Below are 17,341 nucleotides of genomic sequence, written 5' to 3'. Positions count from 1 at the left end.
TGCACTTCATCAAATGAGGGCTGGGTAACCCAGTGACCTCTAAATAACTTCAGAAGGCAGCTACTTCCCTATTATGCTTAAATTCTATCAAACCTAGGTCAAAACGATTGACACATTTCAATCGTCAGTTGCATGTTCCTTAACATGAGCTGTACCACCAGACAGCCATGGAAAGACATACAACAGAATATGTCATATCAGATATGCTATTGTGACAAACACCAGCCCTATTCCAACTGAAAGTCTTTTATTATCCTGAGAAAAAACAGGGAACCTGATTATGATATTCTATTAGGTCTCATCCTCAGTAGGTCTGGTCTAAGACTTATTGTTATCAACATGTCTTAACATATTCAAAACTCTAGGCAGGTTACTCTTTCAGTCTGTGAAGTGAAAGTCCACCTTTTTCTCCCTAAAAGCTCTGTGGATCCATTGTCAGTGGATCATCAACTTGTGGTTATTTGCTGACAGGCTTCAGAAACCTTGAAACATCTGTAGCAGCATATCCATTGGTTTTAGACTTGCCACAAGAGGCAGTTAAACTAATGTGCACTCAGTTCTGTATATCTTATCTCTCAGTTCTTCAACTGCACTCCATGGTTTTCCAGACACAGATGCACAACTGCAGTCAGTGGTTCTGTAGCTAACTGAAGCAAAAGCAGGAAAAAAGAAGCACCCCTTCTCTAATATGTAGCTGGAACGGAAGTGTTTGAGAGATGTGACACTTCTTTGTTACCACTGGGATTAGAACAGTGCAAATTTAAAATAGAAATTATTACCTTTGACAATCCACTCTGCCTTAAAACTTTCTACAGCTATTTCCGGTTCAAACACAAGTGGTTTCTGTGTTCAAATGCACAGATGTTACTGGACATCCTGTTTTTGTTTGTGGGATAATACATCCATTAATTACCCAAGATGCTTCTCTCCCCCCTTTAGGCTGAATTAACAGATACGAGGAATCCCTAGCTCAAATAATAAATTGTTTCTTGGCCTTGCACATTTCTAATTCTGTCATTATCTCCTAAATGGGAGATTTCTTCTGTCCTTCTAATTTATTTCTAGCTTGAACCACGAAACAAAAACTAGCGTACGGATTGGAAAATATACCATCTCAGAAAAAAAAATCCAAATTTGAGCAGACCACTCTTGTCACAGAATTCTAAAACCACACGAGTTGATTTATTATGCTGATAAATTCCAACACTACACGTAAAACCAAGATTCGAGGTATGAAAAAATTAAGTAAGCGCTTTTGTCTGTTCACTTGACAGACTTTTTCAAACTGAACTGTTTGAGCGTTTACTCCACGATTTGTACATACCCTTTATCTTTCTATATTTTACTTGTGGAATTAGGAGGAGCGTTTACTCCACGATTTGTACATACCCTTTAACATCTGATACTAGTTTTATAGGTTTAGAAACTCAATGGAATGCACTTTTGCCATGGACAAATAAGAAGTTATGTACTCACCATAACGTTCCATCTGAGTAGGTGGCTTCATTTGTCTGCAACCTGTGGGTCTTGGATCCGATATCGGATCCGAGCTGGCAACCTGTTTCATAGCTAATGGATCCGAGCTCCTAGCTCCTCCCCTCACCCATAATCCCCTGCCAACCCTCCATGACCTCAGATCAAGTTTGCCCTTCTATAGATACCCAAAAAGGGTATTCCAATAAAACAAATTACATAGATCCATTTTGAAGGCCAGGGGGAAGGAGGGGGGGATTGTTGCAGACAAATGAAGCCACCTACTCAGATGGAATGTTATGGTGAGTACATAACTTCTTAATCTGAAGTAGGGACTTCATTTGTCAGCAACTTGTGGGACAGAGTCCCCAGCTACCTGAATCTTGGGTGGCCATCATGGAAGGATATTGCGGAGCACCGCAGAGCCAAAGGATGCTCTCCCTCTAGAAATTATGTCCAGTTTGTAGTGGTTAATAAAGGTATGAGATGAGGCCCAAGTGGCTGCCGAACAAATATCATCCAACAGAACTCTATATTTGAAGGCCGCAGAAGTAGAGATGGAACGAGTGGAATGTGCGGGAACTCCTTCAGGTGCGGGTCTCCCAGAAGCTTGGTACGCTAAAAGAATGCATTGGGAAATCCAGCGTGACAAGGAGATTTTTGATACTGCTTTCCCCAAATTAAATTTGGCAAAGGAAATGAACAGCTGGTCGGATTGCCTGTGATCAGCGGTTCTATGAGTATAAAAACGCAGCTGCCTATGAACATCTAATGAATGCAGCTTGTACTCTCCTTTATTCTGATATTTAGGAAAGAAGACCGGTAGATTTATGGATTGATTCATATTGGTTTCTAATGCTATTTTGGGAAGGAAGGAGGGATTGGTCCTGAGGTACACTCTGTCCAGATGAAAAATCAAGTAAGGAGGTTTCACAGAAAGAGCTTGAAGCTCCGAAACTCTTTTCGCTGTAGTAATGGCTACAAGGAATGTTGTTTTCCAGGACAAGTATTTGAGATCCACTGAAGTGGCAGGTTCAAATGATGGAGCAGTCAGGGCTTGAAGAACTAGTGAAAGATCCCAAGGGGGTACGGCTTCTTTTATAGTGGGTCTGAGCAAAAAGGTGCCCTTGAGAAAGGTTTTACACAATTTGGCCGACATCAAGGGCCCTGTGTCATGTCCCACATGGAAATGGGAGATGGCAGCCAATTGTACTTTAACAGTTGAGCAACTAGCGCCTTTACTGAAAAAGTCTGGTTAGGAAGTCTAGTATGGATGGAAGAGGAGCCGTAAAGGGATCTAGATTATGATGCTCTGCCCAGACGGAGAAACGTTTCCATTTACTGCGGCACACTTTCCTGGTGGAAGGTTTATGCGCTGCCATGAGGATGGCTTTGACTGGTAAAGAGATACCGGGAGTCCTAACTAGGAGTGGAACTGGAGGAGCCAAACTGTCAGCTTCACACTGTCCAGATTTGCGGTCGGCAAGCCTGACGGATGGGAGATTAGATCCGGACTGGGATCCAGAATCCAGGGGGGATTCACTAGGTGAGACCACAGGTAAGGGAACCAAATTTGCTGAGGCCAGAATGGGGCAATGAGGATCATCCTGCTCCCCAACTGCGAGGCTTTCTGTAAGAGCTGTAGCATTAGGGGTAGAGGAGGATAGGCATAAAGTAGACCGGGCGGCCAAGCATTCACCAGAGTGTCTCTTGGAGTTTCCACTGGAGGGGGAATCAGAGCGAAGAAATTGTCGCATTTGGTGTTTGAGGGAGAGGCAAAAAGATCACAGCAGGGTTGCCCCCATATTGCGAATATCTGCTTCGCTACTAGTGGGTTGAGAGACCACTCATAAGGGATAAGAAGGGTGCGGCTGAGTTTGTCCGCTAGGATGTTGGCCCGCCCCGGAATGTGCGTTGCAATCAGAAAGCGGTTGGTGGAAATCGCCCATTCCCACACTCTCATGGCTTCGTGGCAGAGAGGGTAAGACCTGGTTCCCCCCTGTTTGTTGATGTACCAGACAACAGACATGTTGTCCGACTGAATTGCAATAGTTCCTACGAGGAGGAGATTCTGAAGTGCTTGCAATGCGTACAGCACCGCTCTCATCTCCAGAATGTTGATAGGCAGGGAGGTCTCTGTATCGTTCCATGTGCCTTGGATGGTCCTGCCTGAATAATGCCCCTCCCCACCCGAGGCGGGAGGCGTCCGTGGTCACCGTGGCAAGAGGGGGAAAGGTGCAGAAGGGTCGGCCTGTATGGAGATCCGGAGCATGAAGCCACTGTAATAGAGCCCTCCTGCAAGCCTTGCTGATAGCGATGGGGTGATGGAGCGGAAAGGACAGAAAGGGCCATTGTATTAGAAGGGTCCACTGCAGTACCCTCATGTTCAGATGGGAGCATGGAAGGAGCGTTATTGCTGCCGCCATGGAGCCCAGCTCCCTCAGGACCAATTCCGCCGGTGGTGCTTCTGACTGAAGGATGGCCCGCACATGAAGTTGCAAATTCCGTAGTCGTTCTGATGTCAGGAAGGCTTGTAGATCTCTGGTGTCTATTCTGGCGGCTATAAATTCTATGACTTGTGTCGGGGCCAGAAAAGATTTGTCGGCATTGATGGTGATGCCTAATTGGGGGGCTAGGCGGAGAAAGAAATCTCTAGCTGAGCAAAGTAGATGCCTTTTTGGGGCGGTCAGGAGCCAGTCGTCCAGGTACGGGAAGACCTGCATTCCCTGGAGTCTCAGGTGGGCCGCTATCACTGCTAACACCTTGGTGAACACCCTGGGGGCTGTGGTGAGGCCAAAGGGAAGGACCCTGAACTGGTAGTGACTGGCTCCCAGCCAGAAGCAGAAAAACCTCCTGGATCATCTGTCCATTAGAATGTGGTAGTACGCATCCTTGAGGTCTATAGAGCACATCCAATCGTTCTCCCTTAAAAGGGGGAGAATAGATTGAAGAGTGACCATTCGGAATTTTTCCTTGGTTACGGAAAGGTTCAAATGGGACAGGTCTAGAATTGGTCTTGAGTCCCCCATCTTTTTTGGCACCATAAAGAACCTGGAGTAGAACCCTAATCCAAGCTGGTCTTGGGGGACGGGCTGGATGGCTCTTTTTTCTAGCTGCTGCTGAATCTCTGTGGCTGCAGCCTCCCTCTGATTGGGTGGTACATCGGGGAGGTTCTTGAATTTGGGGACATGAAGTATTGGAATTTTGTACCCTCTGGATATAATTCGAAGCACCCAGCGGTCTGTCGTGATGGACTCCCATGCCGCTAGGTGCTCTGAGAAGCGCCCCCGACTGCCTCCAGAGTGGAGCAGCTGGGCAACCCTTCAGGGCTGCTGCGTGGGTTGGTCAGAGAAAGGTTCTCTGGACCCAAAGTTCCTCAGAGCCCCTCTGCCCCTGGGGCGGCGTCCTCCCTGTCCTCCTCTGCCACGGAAGGACTGGTTGTCCGGAGCGGGTTGTGAGTGTTGCGATTTCCGGAACCACATCTTCTTCTGACCCTTTTGGTTCTTCGAAAAGGACTGCTGGGGAGCAGAGAACCGGACTCCGATGGCAGACAACGTCTTCCCATCCTTCTCACTCTGGACTAGTGTCTCGCAAACCGTTTTGCCAAACAGGGTAGAACCATCGAAAGGGACGTTCGCAAAGGACGCTTTAAAAGGCTCCGCAAAGTCACAATGCCAGAGCCAGGCCTGATGTCTCATGACTAGGCCCGCTCCGCTAGCTCTAGCGCCTCCCTTGGTGGCGTGGGACAATAGCCGCATAGAGGTATTTGAAATAGATCTCAGAGTGGCCATTCGCGTGGAGTACAACTGTTTGTCCTCTGCCGACATGGACTCAGGCAGGGAGGCAGCATATTCTTTGATAAGATCCCGCTGCATCCTGTTGACATGTGCCACATAGTTCAGAGACCTTACTGAAAAGGTCACTGAACTAAAAACTTGCTTCCCTAAGCGATCCATCGAGCGGGACTCCTTGCTCGGTGGATGCACTGAGGGGCTCTCCTGAGCTAGTTCCCTCTTCATGGCTGCCGCAATCAACATGGCATCTATAAGGGGGGACGTTTGCTCCAGTGTGACCGGTCTGCGGGGGGGGCTCAGTATCCTGTCCGGGCGTTTTGGGACTGGCTCCACGGTGTCCGGGTCCTTCCACGCCCTGGTGGTAATAAGGTCCACCAGGGGGTTGGCCAGAGGGGACACACAAGAGGTAGATGGGCCTGCTTCGAATGCCTCCAGAAACACGGATTCATTGGAGGAAGCCTTGGGGGCAGACCACCCACCTCTGATCCTAAGCATTTCCATGATGTCTCCAAAGGAGACATCCTCAGGGGGTGATCTTGGGGAGCCTTCCCCTTCATCCAAGTCCGTGTCCTCAGTTAAGGACTCAGGGGAGTCCATGTGCCTCCTCCTGCACTTGTGCTTGTGAGGCACTTCCTCGGGTGGGCTGTCCGAGGAGGTCTCGGCAGCAACATCCTGTTCCAATGGAACAACCTGGGACATCAAAGCAGGCTGTCCCTGTGGCCAGGTGATGGAAGCCTGGCCCAGCAGAGAGGGAGTGCAGGGTGGAGCCAAGACAAGGGCCAGGGGTCCAGATGATCTCGACAGAGACCTCTCCACTACATCGAAGGCCAAGGGGAACTGCTCTCCCTGGGGTCCAAGAGCCGACTCCCACTCGGATCTGATGAAGGGATCGGAGCCGGTGCCGAGACCATCGGATCCGAAGGACCAGTGTGCTCCAACCTGGACGGAGCTGAAGGCACACTGAATCCCTCTGATCCGAAGCTCGGCCCACGGCTCCGAGAGGTCAGATCCGACAGACTCGAGGGCAGGGTCAGATCCAAAGTACCAAGTACTGTCGGTGCCAACCCACCCCCGGATCCGACGCTGCCTAGCTCCGAACGCTCCGAACCCGGGTAGCGGGTCAGAGAAGGAGCAATTGGAGCAAAAAAGGGTGTCGAGCTCCCCCCTGAAGTGCGGGGGAGGCAAGAGTACTCCCATCTGCAGCTGGGCCTGGATGAACCTTCGCATCATCCGGTCCAAGTCTGCATCTGACATACTGAAAGTTGATCTCGATGAGGCCACCGAGGCAGGCCTGGAATGCCGCCTCAATGACCTTGATGGAGATCGGGCCTCCTCCTCCTCAGGTCCTGGGGAGAAACAAGGAGATTGGAGCCGAGGAGGAGGAGACCTAGAAGCTGTGGAGGGAGAATCCCGCTTAGCTGGCGGGGCCGAAGCGGAGGCCTCTGCCCGCCGCTTGTGGTGCTTCTCCCTCCGTTTCTCCCTCCTAGCCTCCCTGTCCTCCGGCGCTTTAGTGGGAGTTTGAGTCCTGGCTGGAGGAAGGGGGGCAGGAGTGGCAATGACCACAGCCTGTGGTAGTGCCACGGGAGGAACGGAGGCCGAAGCTGAGTCTGGTGGCAAAGGTCCCGCCAGGACCAGCTTCGACCTCCGCTCTTTCAGTGCCCTGGGGTTGAACACTGCACAAATGGTACAGCCTGAGGAGAGGTGTTCAACCCCAAGGCACCGAATGCACCGAGTGTGGTCATCAGCCGGGGAGAGCTTATGGCCACACTCGGTACATTTTGAAAAAATGGCTTTTGGGGCCTCAGCCATACTTGAGGAAAAAAAACAAGTACTACACAAACACACAGGCCCCAAAACACAAACACACACACACTCACTAACGACCAGCGAAGGGAGGGAAAAAACTATATAAAAAAATATAAAATACAGGGAACCTGACTCTTACACACTTTTTAATGTTAACGATAGAAGAAAATTGAAGAAAATTACACTTAACTGACAGTACTCACTAAGAGCTCAAACATCCAGCCATCCACAAGCACGGCAAACTAGATCTGGGGTCATGGAGGATTGGCAGGGGATTATGGGTGAGGGTAGGAGCTAGGAGCCCTGATCCATTAGCTATGAAACAAGTTGCCGGCTTGGATCCGATATCGGATCCAAGACCCACAGGTTGTTGATAAATGAAGTCCCTACTTCAGATCATTTATTCTCATGAAATCAGATAATTTGCTTGTTTTAATACTAATTTTCCTCATGCTAGACTATTCTTTATCCCAAGTCTTTTTTAGCTGTCAGAGCTGCAAAGTATAGATGATTATAATAAATATGGAAGACATTCCCCCTTAACAGTAGTCAGTATAGAAATCAACAAGCACAAGCAAGCTAACAGCCAAGATAAAAGGTTCACTGGAGCAAAAAATCAATAAATGTCCAAAGAAATATCCAGTAAACCAGCCAACTCTTGAAGAAGCCACTGTCCAGAAAATATTAAACCAAAGCAAGAGTTTATTTTCAGATTGGTAAGCACTTTCGTGATATTGTGTATCACTTCTTCAGACCATATCAAAAATGTAGCAGCAAACAAACCTTATACATACAACAATTAAGAGACATTCTATCAGATCAGAGCATAAAAATAATTATCCAATTACTCAATTTCATCAATTTATGTAAAACACTTAAAATAAAATAAATAAAAATGGTGTATTGCATCTATTTAAACAGGTTCCTATTTTTTAAAACAGGTTTGAGGGGAATCCTATCCATTTGTTTGTCCTTAACCTTATAATCCACCTAGTTTCTGATGCTTCAGTATGGTTACTGATGTCACCCCCTCTCTCATTCACCCTAATTTTTTCAACTATTAAAAATCTAAAATTGTGTGTGTGTGTGTCCTTTACAAGATATATGTTTTGCTAATGCATTTGTAAGGGTGCCATTCCTTATGTGTCTCAAATGCTCCCTGATCCTAAACCTTAATTTCCTGTTAATCTTTCCTACGTAAAATGCAGAATACAAATTACATATAGAAAGATAAACCACATCCGAAGTATTACAGTCAGCAGTTATATCAAAACTAAAAGTTCTGTCAAGATCAGGGTGATCGTATTTTCCTGAGGAATCTATATATTCACATTGATTACAATTTCCACAGGGTATTGTACCCTGTGGGAGACAAACATCTAATGGACCCCTTTCTTTATGGTAGCATAAAAGCCTTTTCAAGGATTTTTTATTTTTAAATAAGAAACTAGGTTTTTCTCCCACTATCCACCTAATATCTGGATTCTGCATCAAAATGGACCAATGCTTCTTAACAATGCTTTCATAACATTTACATCACTGGAAAAATGTTTGGGAAATCGTATCGTACCTTCACCATGCTTAGACATAATACTCCCATCATGTCGCAATGAGAAATAGGGTTTCCATATATCAGCACTCCATGTGGTTGCATTACTCAGAATTTCCATGGTTGCTTGGTCAGTATATTCTCTTTCCTTAAATCAAAGTTCCAATTCAGATAGCTCCCTTCTAAATTCACCATCATCAGCTGTTAGCCTAGATGTTCTTAAAGTTTGGCCCGTTACTATGCTTCTAAATATGCGCTAGGATGCATACTATTTTTGTGAAGTAACATATTTCTGTGACAAGCCTTCCTGTATAGTCTTGTAGACAGACAACCTGTGCTATCCTTAAAAATCTTAACATCTAAGAAGTCAATCTCACTATCTGATGTCTTCATTTCAAACTTTAAATAGTTTGTACTCATCTGTATTTCCATAAAAAAGCTCCTTAAGTCTGTTACATCACCATTCCAAAGCAAAAAAAGGTCATCAACAAAACGCTTGTAAAACACTATTTGTGGCCATCTGCTTTTATCCAAGATGTACCTGTTCTCCCATGTCGCCATAACAAAGTTGGCATAGCTTATTGCACTGGATGTGCCCATTGCTACACCATCCTTTTGTACATATATGTTATGGATTAAATAAATAACATTGTTATTTAAATCCAGCTTGCTAAAGCCTGCTTAACTACCTTCTAATGGTGGGAAATGTGCCTCTCTTATATGAAGCAAATCTTTGTTTTCCTCTTATTACAGACTTTGCTTATTCTAGAGTTTCATTCTAGACATTTATTGATGAATGCATTCTCCACACAACTGTTTGGACAGGTGTAGAATGCAAACTTTATTGATTGGGTCAGCAGGAATCATGGCTGAATTTCTTCAGACCTTCAGATAAGAGTATTATGCTGGCTTTGGAATGTTTGTGTCTTTCAGCTTTTCCCGGCTAGGGATCGCCACAGCGGAAATCCAGTCCGCTAATGATTGGCAGTAGATTTTTACATACTGGCTTGCCAGGCCTAATGTACAACCTTCAATGAAGGAACGCCCATTCCCGCATGTCGCTACACAGAAGACGCTCTAACTGAGAATCAAACGGGCAACTGGCTTTGGAATAATTTCAGAAAATGGTAAAATTATTGAGCAGGATTGTAATACTCATTTTAAGAGAGAAGATGTCAGTATGTTGGGCATACTTGATCAGGGATTAAATTAAATCTATATTAGTGCAAGTGGAGGTAACATTTGTAAGGACAAGATTGGATGTATTATTATCTCCAATGGGAAGTTGCACAATTAAGTCTAGAGACAAAATGGAAGACCTGGTGTGTTTAGATGTATTATTTGTCATATAGGATTTCCAGTAAATGACTGAGGTAGTTAGTCACCCAGGGTTAGTTTATTAGGATTAATAATTAAATAATCAGCTAGTTATAATAGCCATTAGGAGATATCAAGGAGGTCTATAGTGGACAATAATATGTCCATTGGCTTATTTAGTTTGGTCAAAATGCAAAGGTGGTTTTCAGATTTTTTTCATAAAAGATTTGAAATGAAGTAACAGAGGATCACATAAATAATGATACCCTATGCTGTTTCCAGATAGCTTGAATGAGTAATAGCTGCAGTACCCTAGTACAGAGACAGTACTGCCAGTAAATTGAATTGAAACCAAGTTCCATTAACTACATGTGCGTGTGTGTGTGTGTGTGTGTGTGTGTGTGTGTGTGTGTGTGTGTGTGTGTGTGTGTCTGTGTGTCTTTATATATATATATATATATATATATATATATATATATATATATATATATATATACATACATACACACTAGTCCAGGAAGTCCTGAGATCAGAAAGTGTTTTTATTAAAGGCTGAGATTTGATCAGTGCCACCTTAAAGCAATCTCGATCAGAATTTGTTAGATTGTAAAGCCAAAGAGAGCAGCTTTGACTATAAAAAGACAACATGAATGAAGGAAAAGTCTTAGCTGACTTACGAAAGTCCTAAATAAAGTTCTAGGCTATCCGCAGTGAAACAGGGTGACCTGTTAATAATTCTCTCCCATGTTGATACACATTGGATCCCCTTGGAATGACACCAGTTATTTAACTAATTGTTGAAGTCAATATTTTATTTTGGAATTATGACGTCTTTCTCAGAGAAATGCCATTCCTGCCTCAGGAAAATGTATAGAGAAGTGGGTAACTGCAAGGATATATTCATATTTGAGGTAGAAGGAATAAATTGTTCAAATCAAATCTCAAAAGTTGTCACCTGAGCGACATCTGACCTTGACCTCATCTTTACTGAGTCTGATATCCACTACTATGGAATGCTAATATATTACCATGTATGGCCAACCCCTCTGAAGAGCTAATAGCTGTGTTCTTGTAGCCGGAGTAACTGCTCTTTGCTGTGGATAAATGTGTAGGTGAGGATATAAGTACTTTATTTATTTATTTATTGACATTTGCTAACCAGGTTTGTCCAACTGGGCTTGTGGCCCATTTTCAGTGGAGACCTGAGGAGAAAAGCTCCAGTAATACATTTTAAAATAAGTACAATTTTAAACAATATTGATATAATAGCAGTTATAGCAAAACAATTCACATATATTGGGTTACATGCATAAAGTTAAAGTTGCATTAAAAAGAAGCTAAGTAACAATTTTACATTGATATAGTTCAATAGGTCAACAATAAACATTTTTTGTTTGTATAAAATTGTGCAAATGCATAGTAGACACATTGGAGAGAGAGGTGTAATGAGGTACTAAGTATGGTCCTTTTGAGGGTACATAAAGGGAAGGAAGACTAGGTAGGGTCATGGCAAGAGCAGGTTCTGGAATTGAGAAAATAAGCTTTTAGTTCATTTTTAAATTGTGAGGTGTGGGAGACTGAACGTAAGTCAAGGGGAAGTTTGTTCCAAGCATGGGCAAGGGAGTGTTTATAGAGTAGTTTGCCTACTGACCTTTTTAGGTGGTAGATATCAAATAATTGTTGGTTAGAAGTACGGATTGTCCGGGATGGGATGTAGATGGAGACTAATGAAGATAGAGATGGACAGAAGGAGGGTTTATAAAGAATAGAGTGTAGCATATGAAATTTATAAGATAGCAGAAACTGGGGAAGTTCAAGCCATTGAAGAGAGTTCAAAGAAATGCAGTGGTGTGAGTTGTATGGGGAGTTAGTAATGAATCTGGCTATTTTATGGTAAGTCTGTTGCAGTTTGTTTAGAGTGGAGGCCTGGATATTGGTAAGAACTGGGGTGGCGTATAAGAGGGAGGGGAGGAGGAGTGCCTGGCTCTGGGTAAGTCTAGATTCAGGGGTTATGTTAACAAATTGACTAGGTTTGCAATCACATTTTCGAACAGCAGTCACTTGAACTGGGATGGTCAAAAGGCTGTTTTCCAGTTCTCTTAATGATGAACTGAAAATGCTTGAGTCCATAACAGTGAATGCTAGTGTGCATTTGCCGTTGTGAGGTTGATGTTCTGCTTGGAGATTGCACAACAGTGGGGATGGAAAATTTACCCTTTTTCCCACTGTAGTGCAATGTCAGAGTTTGTATATATAAGTAGCAGGGGGTGCGGGCACAGTGTCCCACATGGGGGGTGCAGGTGGACTTGCCCCCTGCAAAACATTGGTTGGAAATCACTGGACTGCAAGGTACATTGGGTAATGCTGACAATGTCGAATATGGATATGTTAACATTACTGTTTTTGTCATTTTGGTTAGGCAATGTTTTTATTTTCAGTATTTTTTTTTCAAGTCATCACTCGACTAAGTGATTTTTCAAAAATGTGATGGCAAACCATTTGTCTAAGTAGCGTCTAGGAGGTTTATGGAGTCATGTCTTTATAACTTCTGCAATAATGAGTCTATGGTTGGGTGGGTATGATACATGGGTAAGCTTCTTACTGATATATGTGGGGTCTAGCAAGATAGCTGCCTAAACTTCATATATTTGTACCTCACACAAGTTCTGATGGATAAGAGTAAAGTATTGTTAGTAAGCATGAAGCAGTTGTAACACTGCTTCTGAGTCCATACTGCAGGTAGACTAGCAACAGATGGAGACAAAGAGGACTGCCATCTCATGTTGTTAGGGACCAGGGATTATTCTGATAAGTAAATAACTGTCTAACCTGGGGAAATACCTCAAGGATGGAATACATGGAGCGCTTAATTAAACAGAAATTTATTTACTGACTACTACCTGGCTTCTACTAATGCTGATCTCACTACAATGGTACACAGATAGATATTAGGTTCATAGGTTCATAAATTAGTACTAGGCTAACTGCCCTTGTGGGCCATTTTTTTAAGTCTAAATTACCCTATGTGTGAATTAAACCCTGCACATTGTATCTGTAAGGTAAACACCTTAATCATTATGCCAACCTTTCTCTCACTGCATTGCAAGCAACAATGTAACAATTCCAAGCTGGTTCCTGAGAAGCAATTCACAGACCCTCTCCCTCAATTAGTAGTCTAGTTACAGATGTTATAAGGATTAGTAGGCTTGCCGTAGTCTTCTCTTGGTAAACGCACTTTAAATTATATTTTTTCTAATCATATATACTTGGGTGTTGCCCTCATACTGTCCTATATTCTTCAGTAATTCTCTATGTTGCTCGCAGCTCCATAGTTTTATTTCTGAAGATAGTTAATGTTATAATTTACACTCGGATTCTTTATAAATACTCCTCGGGATGCAATAAAATCTTTGTTACATGGAGTTTACATATGTGGGTGGTGGTGCACAGCGAGTAGCATTACACAATGAATATTCATGCTGCACGCCTCATTTAAGCAAGGTTTTGTGGTTGTCAACAGTGTTACTGTCCAGGAAATCATGTAAGTGAACTCAGATAGCACTCCTATTTAAATCAGAGAACTGACCATCTGCAGTTTTCCACAGAATGCCAAAATGATTACAAAAGGGTTCACAGATAGCTTTCAGTCTCTTAGGGCAAGACATCTGGACAAAGGCCAACATAATGGTGGGGAAATGACCTAGAAATAGGGATGTATTTGACATATTTGCCCCTTAGAAATGTTCTAGAATAATCAGGGGTTTGTGTTAAGATACATTGGATGAAGGATTTGAAGTATGAAACTCAAATGTGTGTAATATGGAGTCACATCAGTCCTGAGATCATCCCAGTGATATGGCAGAAAGCTACATATTTGATAAGGAATGCATCTGGACATTCTGTGAAAATCTGGACAGTTGTGAGATATGAATGCTAAGTGTATGGTTCAAACACAGTACAGGACAGTTTACTATTGAAAATGCGAACGGGACTTGGGCGACAGTCGGATAGTCGAAAGTATAAGGTCATAAACAAGGATGTCGAAGACAAAATAATCAATCTAGGAACGGTTTTAACATGGGTCGAGGTAGGTGTTCAGTATTATTCCCTACTACAGACATATTCCCTACCTCGACCCATGTTAAAACCGTTCCTAGATTGATTATTATGTCTTCGACATCCGTGTTTATGACCTTATACGTTCGACTATCCAACTGTTGCCCAAGTGCCGTTCGCATTTTCAATAGTAAACCGTACAGGACAGTGTGTCTACAGTGCAGATTATTATGATATCCCATTCCTGGCATTCTGCATTGAAGCCATGTAAATGATCTGTAACACTACATGGATTGCCACGTAAAGCAAACACTCAAGGGAAGTATGTGTATTGAATAGGAACAGTCAGAACTGTAGTAATGAACACAGGGAAAGAGTACAGGAGAAACAATCTAATGTACAGCAGATGAGGGCATATCAATGGAAGTGGTTGTAGCATAGACACCAATCACATATCTATAGGGTTCTGCAGGAACTGCACAATGAAATGTGTTTTATGTGACTGTCACATAAGGTGACATAACAAAGGGAAAGATGTCTGGGTGAGATAAACATTCTTACGTGAATAATGCAGAGGACATCTATCACGGATCTGACATACAATTGGGGCAGAGTGCATATTGTGAAGCTGTGCAAACTGATTTGTCTGAACATCTGAATATGAGTGTAATCTCAGCAGAGGTCTCCAGCAAGTGGGACAAGAGAAAGGCTCATGGACAACATTAAAAGAACCAACCACAATCATAGACAATATCAGAAAAATATCCCCAGTAATCCCATGCCTCTGACATGACATATGTGATTTAGGGGGAGGTTGGTATAATGGTTAAGGTGTTTACCTTACAGAAACATGGTGCAGGGTTTGATCCTTACATGGAGTAATTGGCTAGGCTTAAAATGGCCCATAAGACAGCTAGCCTAGTATGAACTTAGAGTGATCAGAGATGATTCTGCACAAACTCACTTGTACAACTATTATATGTACACCTGGTTTACTATTGAAATGAAGAATGCTCTTTCTTCATTTGATTACAACAGCAAAATATAATGTCAGAAATGACAGCTTATTTCCTACAATATGTTCAACGTCAGTTCTCCGACGCCCACATTCAGTGTAAATCGATATAGCTTTAGGTGACGTCAGTCACCCAAGCAATTCAGCATAAGTTACCGTTAGACTTTCACGTCAATACCACAAGCTGTTTACAGTTTTACAGGGGGGCAAGCCCCCCTGCACCCCCCACACCCCTTACAAACTGTATATACCAACTAACTCTCAGATTACACTACAGTGAGGAAAATGGTAAATTCCCTGTTCTTCACTGTACTGCAGTCTCCTTTCACAGTATTGAACTCAGACTACCGAATCACATTTCACATTCATTATTGTGAATTTGTAGTAGTCTGGTTCAGCATTGTGCCTCTTTGAAACTGTACTTTCAATCACATGCCATTCAATCCCCCGCATGAAGAAATTTCACTAGTAAACTGTACACACTCTATGAGGGTAATCATGCACACTGATCTGGCACTGTAACATCTGCTGGAGGTGTTAGGAGGGACACAACTATATCTGTATACAACATTATGAGCAATACAGGCTATCTGACAGCTGTGCATGGCATATATATATATGTATATATATATATATATATATATATATATATATATATATATATATATATATATATATATATATATAGCTATTTATATAATATAGCTCTCTCCCTCTCTCTCTCTCTCTCTCTCTATATATATATATATATATACATATATATATATATCAATAGATATATATAGATACAGACAGGGGACAGTCCACACTGTCATGAATGCTATCCATTCCATTAATTTTGTCAAATACATATGTATGTAGTTTGTGCATCACCAGAACAGGTAGCACACATGCATCTGATGTACCAACTTAATGGGTGTTTTGCACCATCAGAAAGTCATATTTCTGCCATGAAAAGAATACCTAGGTATGGCCAATAAGCTGAGTGAAAGCTCACTGTGACAAAGGTGGCATACTTCAGTTACACATCAGTTGAAGATGTGTAGAGAGGTAAATGAAAAAGGGTGCATTGAACTCAGTTATTGCTGAGATTAAGGCTTGGAACTATCTAAGTATTATGGCCTATGATGTGGATGTCCTTCACTAACCCAGTACTTGTGTTATATACAAGGGCATGGTCAGCAGTGTGACCACATGCTGGTGGATGTTCTGTGTACCATCTACCCCAGGACACAGGTCTCATACTTATTGGTCTGATTATAGGGTGTGAGTTTTACATTACATTGGATTGGGTGGTTGTTTTCCTGATGTAAGATATTCACCATGTTTTCTTGTCATTGCAGGTAGTGTCATGGCTGTGGCAGCAATCTGTGGCATGTGGTGATACTGTCTGTACTAATATTAGAGTTGGAGTCAATGATTGCCCACAATCTGTAGTCCTTTAGGCACCTGTTTGGACATAGGCTGTATATGCCATCTGTGATGTCAATTACTTAACTTATTACAGCTGAGTGCACCTTCAGTCGTTTCTGCAGTTACCTCCTACTGCTCCTCTAGGCATCAAATATCCTCATATTTGCATTAATAATTCTAAAACCATGCTACATACTAAGTATCAGAATATTTTATTTTGAAACATACATGATGGCAAATACAATTCTATTGATATCTGACCTCTGTCAATGAGTGTTTATTAGAACTGTAAGGAGATAACTTCATTTTTTAAAAGCTCAAGCCACAACCACTGGGAGTTAAAGGTACAATATCAAAAGAGCTGTACTGGAGGGAATGAGTTAAATAATGGACAGGAAAGGTCCGAACAGACAGCCCTGATGTGCAGACCTGATCACTGGACCTGAATTATAGGTCACTTCGCACATTTCAACATAGTGAGATGCCATGTATGTGATACACTGGTCTACCCAGTTGGTGATATAGCTGTTTATGCTCACATCTGACAGTGTTTATTGAATCCCTCAGTATAGAGTTGCATCGAATGCCTTGGCCTGATTAAGTTCCATAAGATGATAGTGTTGTTATCATGCATGCCCTCAATTACCTCTTTGAAGATATCTATCAGATGTAACATATATTATGCAGCATTAACAACTCACATAGGTCTGTTGCACACAGCTGGGATATTACTAGTGTCCATTTAGAAAAGGTCCAAGATGACATGTTGGTCTACTTCACAGCTGAGTAGAGTCAGGATGTATGCATACATGCATGCATCAGCTGTTGTCCTCACCAACTCAGATGGATGCATATTGATGTACACCCTTCTATGGAAACATAGTCCTTGTGAAGGGTGTGTTGAAGTGTGTATTCAAT

The sequence above is a fragment of the Protopterus annectens genome, chromosome 7.part1, assembly GCF_019279795.1.
Source record: "Protopterus annectens isolate FY-2018-M chromosome 7.part1, PAN1.0, whole genome shotgun sequence".
In the NCBI taxonomy this organism is placed as follows: domain Eukaryota; kingdom Metazoa; phylum Chordata; order Ceratodontiformes; family Protopteridae; genus Protopterus; species Protopterus annectens.
The sequence above is the reverse complement of the archived record's forward strand: the minus strand, read 5'-3'. Positions refer to the sequence as shown.